This window comes from Culex pipiens, chromosome 3 (assembly GCF_016801865.2).
Source record: "Culex pipiens pallens isolate TS chromosome 3, TS_CPP_V2, whole genome shotgun sequence".
Taxonomy (NCBI): domain Eukaryota; kingdom Metazoa; phylum Arthropoda; class Insecta; order Diptera; family Culicidae; genus Culex; species Culex pipiens.
The window spans coordinates 134,062,020-134,078,275 of NC_068939.1; the positions used below are offsets into that span (position 1 = coordinate 134,062,020).

At 38.4% G+C, this 16,256-nt stretch overlaps 1 protein-coding gene and 1 pseudogene across 4 annotated transcripts in view; one reads left to right on the forward strand and one right to left on the reverse strand.

The window, feature by feature from the left end:
- LOC120422478 (chitin synthase chs-2) overlaps positions 1–16,256 on the reverse strand; it is an 83,329-nt gene that overhangs the window by 33,292 nt on the left and 33,781 nt on the right. The window lies entirely within an intron of this gene.
- Positions 8,993–14,968, forward strand: LOC120422495 (proteasome subunit beta type-5-like; annotated as a pseudogene).

The following is a 16,256-nucleotide window of genomic DNA, read 5'->3' on the forward strand; positions in this document are numbered from 1 at the left end:
GACGTCGAGATTGCGCAGCTGCCGAGAGGTGTGCAAAATTTATGAGTCATCATAAGAGCTCAAGCACAGACTGAAAATTGTACCACAGTTATTTTTGCACACACACGGGGTCGCGCGCAGAGATTTGTCGTAATAAGCAGACAAATTGGGCTTGCGTAGGTGAGCACGGTGGTGCTTAATTTGGAGCGCCTTTGTCTAGTGTGCTGTGCTGGCTAAACGTATAGATCGCGGGCAACATATGTTTGTACACACACACGTTGGACCAATAAACTAGACCGGCCGTAGCTGATGGTGGAGATCGTGGCCGGGATATTAGGTGTTCTAGGTAGAATTTGTGACTTAAGTTTGCAGTGTGTGAGATTTAATTCCTCTAAATTGCTTAGTATAATAAAGCAAATTGCACTAATATGCGCAAATTATACTCAGTATTAAGCCTGATCCTAAAATTGGTTGCACAAATAATTTGATCAGCATTAAATTGTCAAAACATTAGTCGTCATATGTTTATGAGCTTAATTAAAGTATTCTTGGATTTTTTTTAAATTATGGCTTAAAATTGCCCTAAAAGAGCACTCAGTTAGCAAAATCTAAACTTAGAAACATGTACCCTCCCTGTAAAGGCTTATGAAATGATCTCAGTTTAAAGGTTCTCCAAATCTCTGAATTGCAATTGTAACATTCTTGAGCAGAGCTTGTAAATTCTAATAAACACGAATTGAATTGAAAAAAAAAGCTTCAAATTGCAAATGTCTAGAAAAATATGTTTAAGTCCTTTTGAATTGTTTGACTTGATTTAAATTTACGAAATTATTTCTAATGAAAAGAACAGAATTTTTTTCAACTTTAACATTTAAAATTGTATCAATAATTTATGAGATATTTCACCTGACAAATGAGGGCTAGTTAGGTTACACTGAGAAATACTTAAATTTCAGAAAAAAATAAACTTTATATTTCCTATAACTTGATATCAGGGTAATGTATCAGTAACACTGTCTGGTAATTTTTGATTTCAATTTTTATTTTGCGTCTGAAAATCAATTGTTAATTTTTTTATTGCTCTATCTTTTTTAAAAAATAGTAAGGCCGTTGCAAATATTTTTTGAAGTTTATGTCCCTCGGCTCTGATCAAAGTCGAGGGGGGGGGGGGCAAAAAAATAAAAAAATATAAAAATTGAAATTACAAGCCTAGGTTTTAACATTTGGATGAAAAAAGTGTTTTAAAATGCATTTTACAGGCGTACAGTTGCTTTCCAATCATTAGTTTTGAAAATATCGAGGTATTGACGGAATTTTTTTTTCGCAAAAAAAAAACTTTTCGTGGGACTGTACATTGGTATTTCATGAAAATTTAAAATATTTTCAAAGGAGTTCAAACATGCTAAATATGATTATAAACGCGGGAAAATGCATTTTAACTGGTTTTCAGTTGATTAAACTTTAATTTTCATTAAAATTTTGAAGTTTTTCGAAAAAATATTTTTTTTGCCCCCTGATTATTCAGGCCAACTTTGAAGAGGGGGGGTGGGGGGGGCATAAACTTTGAAAAATATTTGCAACGGCCTAAACAAAAAGAAAAAAAAGGAAAAAAAATCGAAATTACTAAATGGTGATCCAATAATCATTCAAATATAATGGTATGTAATCATACTGAGCTTAATTAAGACGTCTTGAGTTTTTTTTTTGGTAAGGTCCTATAAACAGAATTTTCAATGTTTGCTTTTTGGGTATTTTTAAAACCGTCTTGAGACAGGGGTATTCAAAAACACCCAAAAAGCAAAACAATAAAATTTTGTTTTTAGGACCTTTTCAAAAAGTACCTCAAGATGTAGTTTTCAACAAATTTTGAAAAGTTTCCAAAGTTAGATAGTTGGTCTCAAAGTGTCATGTTTTTCTCAATAACACAATGACTTTGAATCGGAAAACGGACTGCACCATTGGATTCCTTGGACAATTTCTCAACAGTTTAAAAGTTTTTTTTACTTACAAGTAAGAATTATTATTAATATTGATCTATGCTAAAACATTGGTTTTGATGGCTACTAAAATTGATATTTCAATGAAAAACTAACATAATCCACCTATGTGGTTGGTGCCTTCCTCACTCTTTACCAATGACGGGTAATATGATGGATTCGATCTATTTTTTAGATCCGGATTTCATCTACCGTCATCAGGGGTGACATTGGGTCTGGGGGGTAAGATTCAGTCATACAAATTTCAGTATTTTTGTATGACTGAATCTCACCCCAGACGGCGGAGTTGGCGGAGAATTACCCTTATCTAAAATCTGGATATTTGCGAAAACCTATACACAAGTTTTGAACTACTTATCGAAACTTAAATTTTGTTAAAACTCAATCTATGGGACCCTAAACTGAGTCAAACGCATTAAAAAAAAACACAAATTTATGTAATTTTCGTTAAAAGGAAAAAAAATCATTAACATACCATACATTTTATTTTTTTTTGTCTTTTACAGATATGTGATTCCCAAATTAGTCAAAATCAGTTAAATAATTTAAAATTCTGTATTGTATAGGGACCATCCACAAACTACGTGGACACTTTTTTGGAAATCTCAAACCCCCCAAACTCCCCCCCTAAGGTGTCCACGTGGTTTATGGATTTTCCCATAAATGTATTATAAATTGTATACAATCGATTTAACAAGTATAAAAATCAGTCAATAGTTAGTTATTTTATTGCAACAACATATTTTCGTGAAATTCTCGAACGACGAAACTGCCTTCTTTTCTTCACCAAATATAACAGAATCGAAAAGTAATATAATTTATTGATACAAGGGCTGAAATGTTCTATTTTTTAAAAAGAAAGATGTACAAGCTTTTTAGAACAGTTTAGAGAAAATATGTTTTTTTTTCTTCTTTTGGTATCCCGAGCAGACGGAAATAACTTGCGAATAACATTTTTTGATATTTGAAAATACTAGGCCAATAACATTTTATGTTATTTATAGCAGGATTTGTTATTCGTCGTAATGATTTTTTTGTTATTGGATTGTTATTATAATAACAGACTAATAACATTTTAAGTTATTCTTCGAACAAATCTTTGTTATTATTTTTTGTTATTTTAACAACTAATCCGATCATCCTAAAAACAATTGGAGTTATTCTTCCATAACAAAAAATGTTATTCCAAAGTTGTTTTGGCTTTCAACCAATATCAGACCAATAACAAATTTTGTTATGATAACATAAACTGTTATTAAACTCTTATGCAAAAATGTATTTTTCAAGAAGATTCCATAACATTTTCTGTTATTTTAACAGTATTTGTTATTGAAATGGCATGAATTTTGCTATTACCATCTGCCCGGGATGTGCATTGAATTTCATTAACTTCCGCCATTTTTGACCTTTTTTGTCAAAAAGTTGACGAAATACAGGCAGAGACTGATTTTTTTACAAGAATTCGGAACATAATCTTTGGTTTTGGAGTCAGAACTGATATTTCAAAAAGAAAGAAAATTACTGCTGTAAAATAGGCTGCGACGATGAAAAAAAATTCACGGCATTTAATGTGAGTAATTTATACATTATTCATTGTAATATTAAAGGTTAATGATCCACGATTAAGCTATTAAGTTGGTAGATATTATTTCCAGCAAAATTCATTGAATTTTATTAAAACTAATTATTTCTTCCTAACCAGACAGCAAAATAAATTTCCTGACTGGTTCATTTTCATGAGTTCATACAAGTCTGGAATATATATAGCTGCTTGAATGAGACAAACACACAAAACTGAAACTGAAAGTGAACGGAACCCAGCCGTAACCGTATCAGGGACGGCTTTTTTTCTGCCAGGCAATTATATTCCGTACACACTGGCAGCTGGAGGGCAGTTTGTCATGCTATGGCTGTACTTAACTGTAGCAAGGCATACGGTGTAGCATTTTAAGTGATATTAAGTATATAAAGGACCACTGCCTCTTGGGTAGGTTAGCTGTGGCGTGGCATTTCATCGTTACCTACTCAAAAACATCAATCACTAGGAAAATGCAGTTTAATTAAAATAAATTTCACAAAACAATCAAAGAGGAGCTCGGCTCGGACAACAATTTGCTCGTTCACGCCTGAAAGGCGACCCCATCGGACAAAGAAAAATCGTTTCCATTAAAACCAGATAATTACACATATTTGCACACACGTGGATGCCAAACGCACACAGCCGCAGCCCAGATCTGATTCCGTTTCATGAGACGCGGTTACGCCTCGAAACTTGAAAGACCACATTTTCACTTCCCGGATAGGTCTTTGCCATTTTGATTGGAAAAAGGGTGGAGTACGGATGCGTGTCCCGGCTTGTTGGTTGTTGAAGGTCGTCGTCGCTCAAGAAGTTGATTGCACTCTCGCGCAAAGAACTATCCCTGTAGACAAACGATGAGCTTGATCGGGAGGACAAAGACCGGGATTATCGCCAAGGTCGGCAGGCTGCGGGTCCTTTGGGCTTGCTGGTGAATGTTGTTTCCTGTTGGAGCAGGATAAATGGGCTGTCAAGTAGCATGTTGCAAAGTGGTACCGAGTGGCGAAGTTAATTGAAGATGACAAACGTAACTTATGACTACGCGTTAAACTAAGTTGATTAGAATCTCTGATTTTATGACACAGTATAAAAATCATGGTAATATAATATCTGAGAATGTTGAATTTGAACGTTTATGTAAACTCTCTTCTTGCTAGATAATTTGATATTTTCTTAGTAATAGATGTTGTTTTAATGTACTTGATTCAAATTAGTTCCAATTTTTAGGTTGATCTTCCGTACTCTACGAACCCCAACTGTTGGGGCGGGTTCTCGTCTTGTTACAGTTTTTTTTGTGCACCTCCCAATCAACATATTTCTTCTACTTCTTAACTGTAAAGAAGAAGGCGGCAGCAGCAAACAACCCCTCGTGCAACTTTTTGCTATAGCTGAGCTGGGTGCGAACCGTAGAATGGCTGACGCCGTCGTTGACCACAAACCCGATGGCCTTCACTCGGACACGATAGTCCGGCACTGCCCTGGCACTTAAGTCGGGTCGGGTCGGCTACTACGCCTTTCGAGCCCCAGCCAAATGGAGCGAAGAACCCTTTTTTGCCGTTTTTTTTTTCGAAGGCTCGTAACATTTGCAACCATTCCGTGCAGAAAAAAACGGAGCTTTAAAATAAGCTTAAGCGAGGACTTAGTTTGCCAACGCAGGAAGGAGCCGTGTGTTCGAAATGCGATCGGTTCTGGTTTCACCGGTTTTAATGACCGAGCTACGTACCCTATGTGCTGTGGATATGTGCTTGATTGGGCTGGGTCGGACGGCGTACTTTATGCTAATCGTGAAGTTTGCGATCTGTAGACGTCCTGTCGAGAGTACCAGCAGCAGTGGTTTCGCGGAGCTGGCGAAATAGTTTTATTTTTGTATTTTGCTAATGAATGTGGTGCCAGCATTCGATGGTTGAGGATTGATTAGCCATTTTGTTTTATGGCAGACAGGATATGTGAACAAAGACATGTAGTTCTTTGATTAAAGGGCAACATTTTATCTCAACTAAGCATGAGCCGGTATTTCTGTCAGCTTTTAACAATTCTTTTCTGATTTATTTTGAAGTGAACAAAACAGCAAATCTTTAAATCTTCAAATCTTCAATATGTAAATCCACAAATCTTAAATCTGGTTAAAATCTTCAAATCTTCAAAACTTCAAATCTTCAAATCTTCAAATCTTCAAATCTTCAAATCTTCAAATCTTCAAATCTTCAAATCTTCAAATCTTCAAATCTTCAAATCTTCAAATCTTCAAATCTTCAAATCTTCAAATCTTCAAATCTTCAAATCTTCAAATCTTCAAATCTTCAAATCTTCAAATCTTCAAATCTTCAAATCTTCAAATCTTCAAATCTTTAAATCTTTAAATCTTCAGATCTTCAAATCTTCAAATCTTCAAATCTTCAAAACTTCAAATCTTCAAATCTTCAAATCTTCAAATCTTCAAATCTTCAAATCTTCAAATCTTCAAATCTTCAAATCTTCAAATCTTCAAATCTTCAAATCTTCAAATCTTCAAATCTTCAAATCTTCAAATCTTCAAATCTTCAAATCTTCAAATCTTCAAATCTTCAAATCTTCAAATCTTCAAATCTTCAAATCTTTAAATCTTTAAATCTTCAAATCTTCAAATCTTCAAATCTTCAAATCTTCAAAACTTCAAATCTTCAAATCTTCAAATCTTCAAATCTTCAAATCTTCAAATCTTCAAATCTTCAAATCTTCAAATCTTCAAATCTTCAAATCTTCAAATCTTCAAATCTTCAAATCTTCAAATCTTCAAATCTTTTAATCTTCAATATGTAAATCCACAAATCTTAAATCTGGTTAAAATCTTCAAATCTTCAAAACTTCAAATCTTCAAATCTTCAAATCTTCAAATCTTCAAATCTTCAAATCTTCAAATCTTCAAATCTTCAAATCTTCAAATCTTCAAATCTTCAAATCTTCAAATCTTCAAATCTTCAAATCTTCAAATCTTCAAATCTTCAAATCTTCAAATCTTCAAATCTTCAAATCTTCAAATCTTCAAATCTTCAAATCTTCAAATCTTCAATATGTAAATCCACAAATCTTAAATCTGGTTAAAATCTTCAAATCTTCAAAACTTCAAATCTTCAAATCTTCAAATCTTCAAATCTTCAAATCTTCAAATCTTCAAATCTTTAAATCTTCAAATCATCAAATCTTCAAATCTTCAAATCTTCAAATCTTCAAATCTTCAAATCTTCAAATCTTCAAATCTTCAAATCTTCAAATCTTCAAATCTTCAAATCTTCAAATCTTCAAATCTTCAAATCTTCAAATCTTCAAATCTTCAAATCTTCAAAACTTCAAAACTTCAAATCTTCAAATCTTCAAATCTTCAAATCTTCAAATCTTCAAATCTTCAAATCTTTTAATCTTCAAATCTTCAATATGTAAACCCGCATAGAAAAAAACCGTTTGGAAATCATTTGTTAAATATTCAATCAACATTTTGACAAATTGTATAGCCACTATTTGGTAAATCATTTTTTTAATTCCTCACTGTCTCTCAAATAGTGAACTATTCCCCATATATGTTGTTAGCAATATTCACTATTTGATTTTTTCTTCTAGCGACACTTTGTCAAATGCTTTTTGAAAGTTCATTTTTGCGTATATATTTTAGGGATTTCACCATTTCTCAAATGGTATTTTTATGGTTTTAAATAGTTATTTCAGTGATTTTTCATGGCGCATTACATTTTGGGAAATAGTTGTAACAATTCGAATGAACATCAATTTTTCAAGGATTTTCGGAATTTTGAGCTAGAAACATTTATTTTGCTTTGGTCAAATAGCTTATTTATTTTTTTATTTCACAAAAACACAAAAAATTCCACAAAAAGTCTTAGGATTAAATTATACAGAGGAAAAAAAAATCACAGATCAAGGAGGCATCCAATGCGGTAGAAAGTTGACCGAATATCAGCTCCATCTCCGCCATCCTGTGGAAATCGTCGGTCGGATGGATGGGTTCCAAGTTTAACGTAACTTCAGCAGCCGCTTCTGAAGGAAAACGAAGCAGTCGTGCAACGCCGGGCTATCGAGAGTTCACCTGGTGATCTTGTTGCTCTTGGTTTAAACCTGAAAAAAGAAAACAAACTGCACAGTATCTAGCTTACTACATTTAATGTTAACTTATCTGATTTGTCCATTAGGTTGCTGGTAATATTCTTCAATACGTTATATCCTAGACTATGAGTTTATCTGAAAATATTAAAAAAAAATCTATGTCAGCAATTTTGCACTTTTTCCTCTTTTTTTCGATGCTGTTTGATCTCGAAAAAATTCTAAAAAGCTTGGCAATACATAGACAATAACTGGAGCAACAATTGAAGAGGGCAGTACGACATTGCTCTTACGGCCTTTCTTTCCATGTGTTCAAATGAAAAAAAAAATGCTGTAAGATCTATTTCGGACCACTCCTTTCAAATGCAAGTGACGAATGACCTATCTAGGTTAAAGTCATGTTAATAAAATAAATAACAACAACCTTTCAAATGTTGCTCCACAATAAAACATGTCAACATACAAACAAAAACATGCTGCGAAATGCTTCGCTTTCTCTGAAAAAAAAAAATCCACGCGAAATCGGTTCTGTTTCCAGCTCCGTCTACAAAGGTTCCCTCTGAAAGTCGGTTTGACCATTTCGGAAAGGTATGGATCGCCAACTTGCCAAATCCGGCTGGATTAGCCACACCGAACAGAAGCTTATTGATCCGTGTATCAATCAGGGTCGTCTGCTGGATCTGGGTTTAGGCTAGAAGTGAACAAAAACAAATGGATCCTTGTCGCAATCAAGATTTACTTTACAGCTGTAATCTACTTACTCTCAAATTTATCCTGTTTCTTCTTGATCGTTCAGAAGAATCACGGATGCCGTCTTGAAAGATATCCACAAACACAGATGTTTAACGCCGAGCAATCCTAAACCTACGTGGTCCACAAGTTTCACAGCACTCGTTTCGAATCCATACAAAACATCATCAAAAAAAATGCACCGTAATTCATTCGCAAACAGCGAAATACGCAAACTACAGCAAAACAGCTGACGTTTTCGCGACGCGCACAGATGTCCAACTGGATGTAAACATACACTGTTAGGTGCGTTTAGGCAATGTTGCGCGAAATTTACCTGCTAAAGGTTTTTATTACAGTGGACTCTCTGGCTGTCGATATTCTCGATATTAATATTGCTCCAGCTGTCAATAAATTTTTCAGTCCCTTCAAATAGATTGCTTTGATTTTTCGTTCTATAATTTGATAACTCCCGCTCTCGACGGTCCCTTCAATATCGACAACGAGAGAGTCCACTGTATTTAATTTTTTTTATATGTTTTTAATTAAAATAGTTATTTGCATGATTAATATTTGCAGTGTTAAGAGAATAGGATACCCGCCGCGGCAAAATTTCTAAGAGATGGCACTGTACGAGTAGTGGTAAGAAATTTAAATTTATACAAGGAAAATCAGTTTTTTTTTCAAAAATCTCCGACACCATGCAAGGGAGTGGGGTAAAAATTCTCCTGGTAGTAGATAAAAAAATAACCTACGTCAAAATAATTAATTTCAGGGCTGCGGAGTCGGGTCATATTTCAAACGACTCCGACTCCGACTCCGACTCCGGCTTTCTCAGATTAGCCGACTCCGACTCCGACTCCGGCTCCGGCTTTCAACAAATGGTTGGCTCCGACTCCGACTCCGACTCCGGCCTACCAACTCTAGCCGACTCCGACTCCGACTCCGACTCCAGCTTTCAACAAATGGTTGGCTCCGACTCCGACTCCGACTCCACATATTTTTTAATGTTTCAAAAGTTAGTTAACTATTATTAGTTAATTATTTTAAAAACATTGATAAATAGGATTATTTAAATACTCTCTAAGCGTCATGTTTTTCTCAAGAAAAATAAGTTAAATAAAAGTAAAGTACCGTAAACTGGGGTCAATCGGGACACATGGGGCGAATCAGGACAGCAGTTTTAACCATGTTGGAGCACTAAATTTTGATTTTTCTGGTTGGTTTCGGTTAGAACAGACTCAGGCCAACAAAATGTGTACATCCATTTCCAAATTTAAAAGCTTTAAGTGCTCTAAAAACTGCTGTCCCTATTCAGACTGTAGTCCCGATTCACCCCAGATTACGGTAAAGTAGATAAATGGAAAAAAAGTTTCTAGGTTACAAATTTTATACGTTATGGAAACAGAAATCAAAAAAATATCTTCTGTTTTAGAGGCATTTTGAACAGTTTTGTAAGTAAATTTGGATTTATTTGCTTAACCTCAAATTTGAAAATATTTTTTTCAAAGCTAATAAATTTAAATATTAAATTGTTATTTTTGAATGAATAACTAAAAGAAACCTGGCCTTAATGATCTATTGAACAATAAAATTCAATTTGCTCACTTTCAGGCTGACATTTGTAAGAAGCACAGTGACAGGCACCTTGTTTTTTAAATGACAATTTTAAACAAAACATTTTTTTAAGACGTACATGGACATCACGCCATGGCTGAAGGAGATTATTATTGCAAATCAATGTATCTAAACAATTTCTTCTTGGAAAGTACGCTTAAGATGTCCTTTTCAAATATCTGTGACATGGAAAATATTTTACTCTGGAAATTTTTAATTTATTTTAATTTTATAACTTTATATACTTTAAAAAGGAGGTTCACAATACTTCGTGAAACCTAAAACCGATGCTTTATGAATGATCTTGCGCCTCCATCAAAATATATATGAAAAAACTTAAAATATAATAAAAAACAAATATCCACAAGTAAAATATTTTCTAGGTCACAAATATTTCATTTTTTTTTAAGGTACATTGATATGCAATGATTATCACCTTCCGTCATATTGGCGTGGGACATACAGTATGAGAAAATTCGTACCAGTTGATAATATTTTGATTTTGTTTTTTTTTTATAATATTTGAAAAATAAATTAAAATCCTATATTTTGTTCTATACATTTTTAATAGTCTATTTTTGTACTGAATTCTTGAGATTTGTTCAACGATAATTTGCAACGATATAAAAATAGTTTACCGAAAATCAACATCAGCAATCAATGATTATTTCAAAATTTGTTGCAACTTCTTTTGATATTTTTTGTTAGTTTCAATTATTTTAAATGCAACACTTTGATTTTCTTGTACTCAGTTATAAACAAAATGCGCATGTTGAGTTCCAAGTAAGAGATTGTTATTATCGTTGATTATTTGTTACAAAAGTTAAACTGTCAGTGACTCTTTTTCGATTTGCAAAAACAGTGATTACTATTTTTAATCTTTTCTACTTCATACTTGGGTAAGAGATTATCATTTAGTGCACCCAACTGGCGGTCGTATGATTGTGATACATGGCAGCATGAAAGTATATCAGAATCTTCATGAAAACTGTCCTCATGCATTTTTTGCGATATAGGGGTATGACATTTTTGCCCGTTACCGACAATTATCGACATTACCGACAGCTTTTTGATTGTATTTCACAAAAAAAACCTTAACAGAACGAGGATTGAACCACCAATTGCTTGATTATTGACCCGACACGCTACCACCGCGCCATGGACGCTTGATGAAATGAGATTGAAAGAGCACCAACATAATCTTCTCTCTGAAGTGTTGCTCAGGGATGGGCCAGCATTATATGTGTTGGTGAGAACTGCAGATCGCAGAAATGTTTACACGCGGGCATAAATGATCTACGGGCTTGCTGCAAAAAATGTTATAAAATGTGACATTTTCTGCAGCAAATCCACTGTTGCAGACTTTGAGATATATTTTTCCTTTGGGTGATGATTATAGTGTAATAACACAATTAGAGCTTTTCAATCACAATAAAAAGCTTCAAAAACATATTGGCATCTGATAAATCAATTAAAAATATAAGATATTTTTTAAATTAAGCTGTTCTATAGGAAATACTGAACAATATGAAAAACATATTTTTTGTAGAATTTAAGATAACTCCGGCTCCGACTCCGACTCCGGGTTATCAGAAATCTTCGGCTCCGACTCCGACTCCGACTCCAGCTCTTAAAATTTAGCCGACTCCGGCTCCGACTCCGACTCCAGCTGTTCGAGATTTGACGACTCCGACTCCGACTCCGACTCCAGGTCCCCAAAAAGACCCGACTCCACCGACTCCGGCTCCGACTCCGACTCCGACTCCACAGCCCTGATTAATTTTTCCTGATTTCCCCCATACATTTTAAATGCAGTTTACCACTCGCGTGCCCTGTCAAATCAATCCGAATTCTGAAACGGAATCTAATTAGAATCGTATACTAATTCCGTTTCAAACGCAACAACCGGTTCGAAGACGGAACCGGTTGTTGTATACGATTCTAATTAGATTCCGTTTCAGAATTCGGATTGATTTGACTGGGTGACAGCTGCCGCCATGCTCATTTCTCTCTTGTTTCTCTCTCGCTCTCTCCAACTTTTTGACAACTTCTGTCAAAGCAAACTGTCAAACGTCGTCGGTCAAACCGTGTGAGCTGTTCAGCAGAAGAAAAATTCTATTTTTGACGTAGACTTACGTCTTTGTCGAAGGTACTGGGGTGCCATTTCAAAAAACCCGGGCCGAAGGCCCTGGATTACTGCGTCATCCGTCAAACGCTTATATCTTCCTTCCCTCTAATCGAATCGACACGATTTATGTTCCATTCGATTCGAAAATTATTCAGCAATTTGCTATAAAACTTTCATTGTTGGCAAAATAGTTTAACTATTGAAACAATTGAATGTTTTAAAATGTTTTCAAAATGCAGAGATTTTGCAAGCAAAATGAGCGCTTCCCACTCACGGACGGGAATGTCAAGTACCTATTTTGAGGGGAAAATCATCCGAGCAACGCGACCGAGTGTCGGTCGCGAAAAAGGAGGGGAAGTAGCCGGCCGAAAGGCTATATAAGAACGCGCGCCAGAGCCCATTCTATCATTCACGTCTCAGACGTCGGACCGACAGCAACAGCAGCAGCAGCAGCAGGAAAGCTCTGCCCAGAGCAGCAGCAGCAGGAGAGAGACCAGAGCAGCAGCAGCAGGAGAGAGGGACCAGAACTGGAAAAGAAGCGCGCATCGCCTTCTCGTCGTCACCGTCAGCCAGTTGCCTCTCGATGGCCGGACCGTTTGGATCTTTCGTGGTTGCCGTGGTTCGGAGTTGCCTCACTCCCCGTCCCTCGTCCCACCCGGGACGAGGCATCAATGAGATGAGGCGCGCGCCTGCTGCCTTCCTCTGAAGAGCCTCTCGTGGGTCAAGCCGTGGTTGTGAAACAATCAAGACATCCAACTAGCTCGTCGCAGTCGCGGCGAGCGCTTCTGAAATTACGTCGTGTCCAATTCCAAACTGTTGAAAGAGTTGCCCTCATCCCTCGTTCCACCCGGGACGAGGCAGCGAGCTAATTTCAATTTAAATTTCAGGAACAAATTTTGGTCTTCGGGGGCGACGGAATGCACAGCTTTCTTAGGCTGCTCTCGCAGCAAGCCGTGGTTGTGAAACAATCAGGTAGGGGATGAAGACTTGCCAACTCTTCGGAGTTGCCTCACTCCCCGTCTCTCGTCCCACCCGTGATGAGTCGGTGAAATGCCTTTCAGTAACTAGTGTTGGTCTTCGGGGGTGACGGATTGCACAGCTTTCTGAACCCCTCTCTCCCCCACATTATGGTACCAAACTTTCATTCGGTTCGCGAAAAAATCGTTTTTCGTTTTTCTCTCCATTCGATGTTTCCATTGTTTAAATAAGGCTTTCTAGTCAAAGATTTACCAACACATTCAAAGTATGGTTACATGACAGTTGAGTTGACTGGAGTGTTTAAGTTCTGTTTTGTCGGGGGGTCCATCTCCCATTTACGATCTTATTCCGTTAATGTATTTCAAGTATCTAGCTAATTCTTCAAATTAATATATGGAAAACCCTATGTCCACATATCTAAATTTTACGTAAGTCTACGCCATTCCGGTTATGTCTGTGACATAACTACTTTGACTTTTTTTTTGTGATTTTTCGGTGGAAAAATGGTTCTCCCGACGTTTGCGAATACTCCAGCTGCTCGCTGCTGGCCGGTGGCCCCATGGCTACCAATCCTTCCAGCGGGACATTTCGCTGGGCCGCCACAACTTGGAAAACAGTCTGTCGCTGGCGGTTCCACCGTTCCATAAGGTATGTTTTTGTAGCGGAGCGGGGAGGAGATTATATTCGTGCTGGCTAACATCCGAGTCATTGTTCGGGTATTTTCTCTTCTATTCGGCAGCCTGAGGAGAATCTGGTCAAACTTCAGGCCGATGGCGAATCCAGCAGCATCAAAATGGACTTTGATCACGGAACGACGACGCTTAGTTTCCGGTTCCAGGGTGAAGTTATTGTGGCGGTCGATTCCCGTGCCACCGGCGGTCAGTTTATCGGTTCGCAGACGATAAAGAAGATTGTCGAGATTAACGAATACCTGCTGGGAACGTTGGCGGATGGTGCGGCCGATTGTGTGTACTGAGATTGGGTGCTGGCCAAGGAGTGCCGAATCTAAAAGTTGCGCAACAAGGAACGCATTTCGGTGGCCGCTACCAGCAAGATCATGTCCAACGTTGTGTACTACTACAAGGGCATGTGTATCAGCATGGGAATGATGTTGGCCGGGTACGACAAGCGCAGTCCTCAGCTGTATTACATCGATTCCGAGGGAACACGCACCCCCGGCAAGGTCTTCTAGGTGATCAGTGGTTCGATTTACGCGTACGGTGTGCTCGGTTCCGGCGATCGGCCGGACTTGTCGGATGAGGACGTGCATGATCTGGGACGGCACGCCATCTACCACGCGACGCACCGGGATTCAGGTGGTGCACAAGTACGGGGCGGAAGCGCTGCGGCTGTACCTCATCAATTCACCGGATGTGCGCGCGGAGAATTTGCGGTGAGTTTGATATCTTGAGCGTTTCTCTAGAAGTCGTTGCTAATAATGATGTCCCTTTCAGCTTCAAGGAAGACGGCGTCAAGGACATCATGAAGGACGTGTTCCTGCCGCGTTTCGCTTCCTGTTGCAGAACATTGATCGGTTCGAGAAGGAGGACAAGATTGTATATCGATATGACGCGGGTCGTCACGCAAGCAAGCGCCCGCTGATGACGGAAGCTGCGATTAAGAGATCGAGGACAACAACACGCTGGAGTTCCTGATCCATCTGCACGCCAACAAGAACCACGTCAAGGCTGGTCAAGAATCACAGCCTGGTGTGACCGGACCCCAAGAAGAAGGCGTCTGCCTGAGGTGTGGTTGGGACAGACATGGCTCGGACAAATGGCATTCAAAAAAGTTAATTAGTTTGAAACAAATGGTAATATTGAGTGATGCATTGGAATAGGGAAAGAAAAACAAGTGTAGGCCTAGGTACAGATCGTCGAGGAGAACTATTTGCATTTATTTTTGAATAAAATAAAAAAAAATCAACGAGGTGGGGGGGGGGGGTCAGGGTGCAGAGCGACGTCCTTGGCATGCGGTGAAATCAGCATGTTCTTCCGGGGAACAACGTCCACGTTGTCCTGGGCGATCATCTTTTCCTCCCACTTTAGCATGTCTTCGCGGTACTTGGCCACAGCGGCGGCCGCTCGTCGATGGGAGGTTTCTTCTGGGTCTCGCTCAGCTTGCACCACTGCTCCGAGAGGGATTTATTCTGGGATCGATACTCGTCCCGGGGAGATTTTTTGACTTCTGATCCTGGCAGTACAGCAGGAACCCGTTCAACGGTCACTTAGGGTTGCCCAGATCTTAGACGTGAATAGCTCTAGGCGATCGAAACGTTTCTCTCGTTTGCGATTGCTGCCTGTCGGTAGGAAATTACCGCTCCGATGTACAGATTGTCTAGGGAATTGGCTAATGTTTCTGGACACCAAACGCCCTTTACGCCCAGCAAAACTGGCAGTGTTGCAAGCGCAAAACATACGTTGCCAGTGCCTATTTATTTTGCATTGGCCAGTCTGTTTCCCTATACAGTCTGTACTCCGATGTGGTGCTGGGGGACATTTTTGATGCATTTTTGACAAGTGCACCTATGTGGAAAACAATATCTAGATCTGGATGAGGGAGTTTTTCTTTACCGCTTGCAAGCTGAACCTGCTGCGAACGTGCAACGGTTTGCTGAGGCGAGGCTTTCGATGCTCTGTGAGTTAATCTTGCTTTTTTTGCCAAGTTCTTTACGTTCAGCGAGAGGACCGAGTTGAACATAATTTTTGGAGGATGAATGAAGGATGCAAGAAGTTCAAAAGTCCGGACGCGGCAGTTGCTGCGACTTTTGGTACCGCAGCTGCGGTAACCTCTGAAACGGCAGCAGAGGTCCAGCCGGCTTCTGGCAGCGGCCACGATTCGCGTCGTCCGCTGGGAGATCTCATCCGCGAGTCGTCCAAGCAGGGCATGGGCAACTCGAAACTGACGCGGCTGTAGAACACCTGCCCGGTCCGGATAATCTGCAGGCGTGCAGGAGTGACCGCCGCTACGATATCAACGGAACCATCCGGCCAATGGTCACCTTACAATTGACGTCGGAATGCTCCGATTGCATTTAGTCGCCAGTTGCAGAACATGAATGATTTCTCCCTGGCGTAAAGCAGTGATGCCAACTCAACTCAATCAGCTGATTGTATTAATGAAAGTGTGCACCTATTTGATATTGTGAATTACAACAGTATTA